The sequence below is a fragment of the Microcaecilia unicolor genome, chromosome 5, assembly GCF_901765095.1.
Source record: "Microcaecilia unicolor chromosome 5, aMicUni1.1, whole genome shotgun sequence".
In the NCBI taxonomy this organism is placed as follows: Eukaryota; Metazoa; Chordata; class Amphibia; order Gymnophiona; family Siphonopidae; genus Microcaecilia; species Microcaecilia unicolor.
The window spans coordinates 236,264,479-236,271,950 of NC_044035.1; the positions used below are offsets into that span (position 1 = coordinate 236,264,479).

At 43.9% G+C, this 7,472-nt stretch overlaps 1 protein-coding gene across 2 annotated transcripts in view; it reads right to left on the reverse strand.

Annotated features, from left to right (window-relative positions):
* The window catches only part of BOC (BOC cell adhesion associated, oncogene regulated), a 181,380-nt gene extending 174,177 nt beyond the window's left edge, over positions 1-7,203 (reverse strand). Inside the window, exon 1 of one of the 2 annotated variants that reach the window (XM_030203900.1) lies at positions 6,740-7,203. The gene's annotated coding sequence lies outside the window, so the exon portion shown is untranslated. Of the gene's footprint in view, positions 1-4,032; positions 4,108-6,739 lie in introns of those variants that run through there. The other variant, XM_030203901.1, reaches the window with a different exon arrangement.
* Between the last annotated feature and the right edge of the window lie 269 nt (positions 7,204-7,472).

Genomic DNA, 7,472 nt, shown 5'->3' on the forward strand with positions numbered 1-7,472 from the left:
CACTGCTGTTTCATAAAAGCACTGGGATCAGGTTAAGAGAACTGTGGAGAATGAATATGATGCGGATCATCTGGGACCTTCCCATTCTAACTGATAAAGAGGTCAACGCAAGAAAACTGAACATAGCATTAAAGGAGAAAACCATATAAATACAAGTCAGTGCTAAGTGATTATTCTGTGCATTATGTGGAGAAAGACTAGCAAGTATCAAGGAATGCAGTCAGACTAAGAAAACGTGGCAAAACTTTCAAATATATTTCCCATCATGCTAGGTGCAACAGATCTGATTAAGTTGTCTCTATATATTACTTCTCATGAACACCAGAAGACTATGAGGCATATTTTCAAAGCACTTTGGGAGGCTAAGTTCCATAGGTTTCTATGGAACTTTGGGAGGCTAAGTGCTTTGAAAATGAGCCCCTTGGTATAACCCAAGTCTTAACGCAAGCTCTAGCAGTAAATTTGAGAGACTGAGATCATACCCTACATACCATGGCTTAGACATGAGGTTTATTACTGTTATGGCAGGCACAAGTGTCTTCCCCAAAAATCTAAGAATTAAAATTGTCTTAAATCAGGGCTTCCGCATTTCATAGTTCTGTTCACCTACTACCAAGCTAAACTGCAAATTTGCTAAGGCCGTTAATACTCTGTCCTCTCCCACCATCTACTTCAAGTTTAAACAGGTATAAATCCAGTGTTTCCATATAGGCAAATGAGATAAAAGAGCTCCCAGTTGGGCTGATTCCAGTAGCTGTATGTAGTGCTGTCCTAAAGATGACTCAGGCAAGGATTAGTGAGAAATCAAGTGTATCCAGGAGGATATGCACTCCATGTGCAGAGTGAAGAAAGGTAACTGCTGCTAAAGGAGCCACACCTGCTGGCAGAAATGTGGTACTGATGGATTTTACCTAAGAGGACATATCATCTCTCTATATAAAAGGCAACCCCAACGTTCTGAAGCCTCCACGGAAGTTGAGGCGCCCGAGATATCCGGTGTGCCCTGGAGTGTCTGCACCGCCCTCGCGTCAAAACGTCATGACGTCGAGGGCGGAGCTATGACACTCGAGGGCCGAAATGGAAACGCCACAGCGAAAAACTAACAAGGCAAGTAGCTCGGAGGGACGGAGCCCCTTGCTAGCGCCCGTTTCATTGCGCTCAGAAACGGGCATTTTTTCCTAGTAAGTACATAAGTATTGACATACTGGGACAGACCAAAGGTCCATCAAGCCCAGCATCCTGTTTCCAACAGTGGCCAATCCAGGTCACAAATACCTGGCAAGATCCCCAAAAAAGTACAAAACATTTTATGCTGCTTATTCCAGAAATATTTTCCCCAAGTCCAATTTAATAATGGTCTATGGACTTTTCCTTTAAAAAGCTGTCCAAACCTTTTTAAAACTCTGCTAATCTAACCGCCTTTACCATATTTTCTGGCAACGAATTCCAGAGTTGAATTACACGTTGAGTGAAGAAAAATTTTCTCTGATTAGTTTTAAATTTACTACTTTGTAGCTTCATCACATGCCCCCTAGTCCTAGTATTTTTGGAAAGCGTAAGACGCTTCACGTCTACCCGTTCCACTCCACTCATTATTTTATAGACATCTATCATATCTCCCCTCAGCCGTCTTTTCTCCAAGCTGAAGAGCCCCAGCCACTTTAGCCTTTCCTCATAGGGAAGTTGTCCCATCCCCTTTATCATTTTCGTCGCCCTTCTCTGCACCTTTTCTAATTCCACTATATCTTTTTTGAGATGCGGCGACCAGAATTGAACACAGTATTCAAGGTGCGGTCACACCATGGAGCGATACAAAGGCATTATAACATCCTCATTTTTGTTTTCCATTCCTTTCCTAATAATACCTAACATTCTATTTGCTTTCTTGGCCGCCGTAGCACACTGAGCAGAAGGTTTCAACGTATCATCAACGACGACACCTAGATCCCTTTCTTGGTCGGTAACTCCTAACGTGGAACCTTGCATGACGTAGCTATAATTCGGGTTCCTCTTTCCCACATGCATCACTTTGAACTTGCTCGCATTAAACGTCATCTGCCATTTAGACGCCCAGTCTCCCAATCTTGTAAAGTCCTCTTGTAATTTTTCATAATCCTCCCGCAATTTAACTACTTTGAATAACTTTGTGTCGTCAGCAAATTTAATTACTTCACTAGTTACCCCCATCTCTAGCTCATTTAACTAGCAAAGGAATGAAGCAGAATCATCCTGGGTTCAAGTGCCTGCAAAGGAAGCAGACAAAGTGAGAAACAGTGGAGCAAGAACTAATTCAGAGATATGTTACCTGTGAAGAGTTCACCAATGTAGCTCTAATGACCCTTGTCAATATACCCCACTACCTTTTTCCTACAGATCTCCTCCCTGTTCCCTCTACTTATTCTTCTTTATTTTTCTTTTGACCTGGCAGTTTCCTCTTACTCCTCTAACATTCCAGCTAAGTTGGAAACAAATGGCATGAAATTCACAACTCTGAGGATTTCACTCTTCCCAACATACCTAACCCAGTCACTACAACAAAGTCCTCAGTTGGGTGCTTCATCCAGGGAGCAGGTGCTAGCAGGGTAGTGTGGCTCACTTCTTTGCTGGGTGCTTGGAAGCTGGTGCTGGCAAGGTAGTGTGACTCACACCTCAGTGGGTGCTTCATCCATGGAATACGTTCTAACAGGTTAGCGTGGCTAACTCCTCAGCTGAGTGCTTCACCCATGGAGTAGGTTCTGACAGGGTAGTGTGGCTCACTTCTCAACTTGGTGCTTCATCCAGAGAGCAGGTGCTGGCAGGGTAGCATAGCTCACTCCTCAGCTAGGTACTAGGGAGTCGGTGCTTGCAGGGCAGTGTGGTTCACTTCTCTGCTGGGTGCTTGGGAGCCAGTGCTGACAGAGTAGCATGGCTCACGCTTCGGCTAGGTGCTTGGGAGCAGGTGTTAGTAAGGTAGTGTGGTTCACTTCTCTGCTAGGTGCTTGGAGGGTTGTGTGGTTCAGACCTCAGCTGGGTGCTTCATCCAGGGAGTAGGTTCTAACAGGGTAGTGTGGCTCTCTTCTCTGCTGGGTGCTTTATCAAGGGAGCAGATGCTAGCAGGGTATCATTGCTGACTCCTCAGCTGGGTGCTTCATCCTGGAGTAAGTTCTAACAGGGTAGTGTGGCTCACAAGTCAGCTGGGTGCTTCATCCAGGGAGTAGGTTCTAACAGGATAGTGTAACTCACTTCTCAGCTGGGTGCTACTCACCAGGGCTCCTTCCAGAACCTTGCAATCATGGGCCCTAAATCCAACTACTACATCCTCATCAAAGGGTGTTAATGCTGCATCTGCAGGATCCCCAGCCAAAACAGGAAGCCAAAGACCTGTGCCAGAAATCAAATCCAAGTCCCTTTGCAGCCATTTCAATGGGTTTTTTGCAGCAGCAGTGGGAGGTCCAACACTATGTACCATCGTGGTAAGTTTTTGCTAGCAAAGGCAAATCACAAAGGCCACTTGCCTGCTACATCAAACAGTGTAGATTACAACACCAGAATAACTCACACCTATCCCTAAATGGACCTGATGCAAACTAAAACAAAGTTTGGCTGGGGTGGAAGCAAAAACATAGGAAAGACAAATAAAGAGGTATTTACAGCTCAAGCACTACAGACACTAGGGTAATTAACACATTTTAGTAAACTGTGGACAAAGTGAAACCTTGATGAGGTAGAAAGATGAGAACCACACTCTGCTACCTCCAACAGTGCCATTTGCCCAGAAGTTTACTTTATTTAATTTACAAGTCTTATCTCTCACCAAATCACTCAGTTTCCAGGAGAGTAACAAACATATAGATGGAAAAGAAAACAGACAAAGGCACTGAGTGCAATTCAACAGTTTAAACTCGCTTCAGTAGACAGGTCATAGAGTAACAGGGTGAATATCCCACATCACAGAACAAGAGCACCACAGACACCAAAGTAACAGCCTGTTAATGGGGTCCATCCCACAAAGCACAAGTTGCACGGATATTTTCACCAAACATCAATATTTACCTGGATCAGCCTGAGAACACTCATTTTGTAAAAGATAGTTCTATCAAGCCCCAGAAGGCAAGAGCCACATCCCAGGTCCTCTGGAGGTGGAACAGAAGTCTAGCCCGTGATGCTGCTCAGACCACAACATCCCAGGTCACCGACTGAACGCCCTCATCAAAATGTTTACAGCTGAAACAACCAAAAAAGGAGGTGAATCAGGCTGCTACGAAGCAAGACCCTGATATATTTGAGTGTTTCTCCCTGAGCACTTCATAAACCATTCTGAGTTCTCGATTACCATGCTGTTACTTTGAAAATGACAACCAACGCAAGCTTTTGAGAAGAGACAGAAATGTCAGCTCATACATCTTCATGGCTCACCTCAGTGCCTAAATATTGCCTCCATCAGCTAACACTGGAACACAGATGGCTTTATTTGGTGCACCCATGTCTTATGTTTCTTAATAATGCTGGAACATTTTAAACTGTTTTATTTTGCTAGCTCATTTTTCATGTCTGGATTGAGGCTTCTGTTAATAAATTTAGAATTTCATCCAAGACATCTCTTAAGTCTGTTGCTAAGCTTGGCACCAATCTGATGTACTTTGATGACTGAGCCAAGTTTGCCATTAAAGAGAAGATGAACTCTTAAAAATGAGCTGCAGGGGTGGGGGGGGGGGGGGGGGGGAATAAGAGGAATCAGTCTATCTCCCTATAAAACATATTCTGAAACTGGGGCAGCGTTGTGAGAGCTGAAGTTCCATATCCAACACTCCCCAAGTGTGTCCTTGAACCAGCTTCTTAACCTCCAGTCATTCAGGCTGCAAAAGGAATCTTATCCCCACTGTTTATTTGAGTTTTGCAGCCCTGTGTATGCTGACAGAGCTGTACAAACAATTAGCACCATTATAATAAAACCAAGAACTACAGGGCCTTCTCTATAAATCCCTCCGGACAAGTACTCAGATTTCCAGCATGGCTAATTCCAAATTTAGACGCCACCTGAACATGATGCACCCACACAACCTGCGGCGGCACCAAAAAGCAAGATTGCAGGAGGAACATCTTACATGTGTTGGAGGTAAATACACCAACCCGATGCACCATCCTGAGCCAGTCACCTGTTGCTGTTCCACTATCCTCGGGAGAGGGAAGCATTGACAGCAAGCTCACTTGCAGACAGACAGATTTATTTCTACAGATGTTTTAATGGCAATTGCTCCAAGAAGTTGCATTGTAAAAAAAAATATATATATATATGTGTATATATGGGGGGGGGGGGGAGGGTAGTAAATTCCAGCTATTCCTAAACGGAGTCCATGTAGGTGTACCATCAGGGTCTGGAAAGAGCCAAGCTCTTTGGCTCCTGGTTTAAGATCAATCACTATGATGGTTACGCTATATGGAGCTAATCAAAAATGTGTGAATACCTCAAGTATTGCTAAAGAAAATTCTCTGTACTCTAGCATCAAGTTGGGGGCTGGCTTATATAGCATCTCCCAGATTTTAAAAATATATAACCCCTTCATAAGCACTTCTTTCAGCAATGTGCATCCCATACAACCAGATTAAATATAATAGGTAAAGAGCTCAGAATGTCCCTTCCAACTTCTGGAAGTAGCTGGCAAGTAAATACAAGAACATTTTTTTTAAAGTTAACACGGAACAGTTATCAAATAAATTAAAACACACAAGGCAGAGCTCTCTATGCTCAGTATTTTGATCTAAGAAAGCTTTAGATGCTGGTAAATGCCTTGTGCCTTTTTTTTTAATTAACTACGGAATCATCTGGTCATTACAGTGTTATCTCTACTGTTTACACGTGCAAGTGGGAGAGATGATCATCAGAAGCTTGCGCAAACAAACATGCAATTTACACCAACCATTTAGGTTCACACTTCAGACACTGACTTTGTTTGGCCCCTTTTAAAACTGTATTTTCCAATTCGTGTAGGTGGGTTTCTCTCCGCTTACATGTAGCCTGGGGGGGGGGGAGGGAAGTTACCCCAAAACACCTTACTTTGAAACCTATAATTCAACAAAACAAACCGTTTTAAACTCGCAAGCTACTTTGACAGTACTCTGTAAACTCATAATAAACACACACACACACTCATCAAAGATATGCACGTTTAACGTCTCTCTGCAAGTTTTACAAAACACAACACAAAGCTCTCTCTGCAACTCTTCCGGCAGTTCGTTTTAAAGTCTGCAGCATTCTGTATAGTTTCCAATGGTCCGAAATCACCCCAGAAAGAGCAGGCAAGCAACACAAAAACCACGCACATATGCACTGCCAAACATCCATCTTTTTTTTTCCCCCTTCACCTAACAAGCGCTGCTGGACAAGGAGATGGTGCAGACCCGGAGAAAAATCATGTAATAGGAAATCGCACAGATATTTTACAACACCTCTGCTGCAGAAAATCAGACTTCTTCCTACTCTTCTGGTTCAATTTAAGTTTTATTCTCCCGTTCCAAACTATTTCTTGAAAACTTCACAGAAAGTCGCGAGAAGAAGAGACAGAAGGAAAAAAAAAAAAAAAAGACAAGCACTGCAAGTTATGGATGGGCTCCAGGCCCTCTCTGTGAGAAGAGACAAAAAGGGGCAAGTTTCTACCCTCCCCAGACCACCACCCAACAACTCACCCCACAAACACTTCAGATCCCTCTTCGCCAACAAGTAAGAACCATTAACTTCTAGGACCGATCGCAGCAAACTTACCGTCAAAGCCCTGGGATGCAGCGAAGGGGGTAAACAGAACCCCAGGTTTTAAAAAAAATCCTGTATGTAGGAAGAGACTTGCAAATGTATATATGAATACTTTTTTAAGGGCTTTTTTCCCCAGATCAAGTCGTACTATTGATATTTTTTGTTTGTGTTCTAATCAGGCTCTCTTAGCAGGAAGCTAAATCCCAGACATTTTGTTCTAGGAGCTGGGACCCTCCATATGGAACAGGCTCTTTTTTGGATGACTGAACTCTAAAACAATTCCTTCTTTTCCTACTCCTGCTTGGAGCCTTCCATTTATCCTCCGAAGAGAGGGGGAGGAGGCAGAGGGATTCTGAGCTAAGCAGGCTGCAGTCAAATCAACCAAACGATGGCAAGTCCAGTTTCTTAAAGGTATCAGCGACACATCACCTCTTCGGGCTAAAACTTTTCTCTTCTGGCTTTTTAATTTAGAAATTACAAGAGGGCTTTTTCCTTTGCTCCTCCCTTACAAAGTGGGGGAACCTCGGTGAGGGGGGAGAGGGGATGCGAGGGAAAGTTGCAGAAAGTTTGGGGTGGAGAGAGGGATGGCTGCTGCTGCTGTCTGTCTTGGCAGGGAGGCGGGAAGAGGCGGGTCCGTCTCCTATTCAAGCCTGAGCTTTGCAAAGCAGCTGCGGGAGATCGGCTAGGCTGGGACTGGGAATGCGGGCAGGAGGTAACGGCTTTGAGGAAAGGAAGGCAAAAGAAA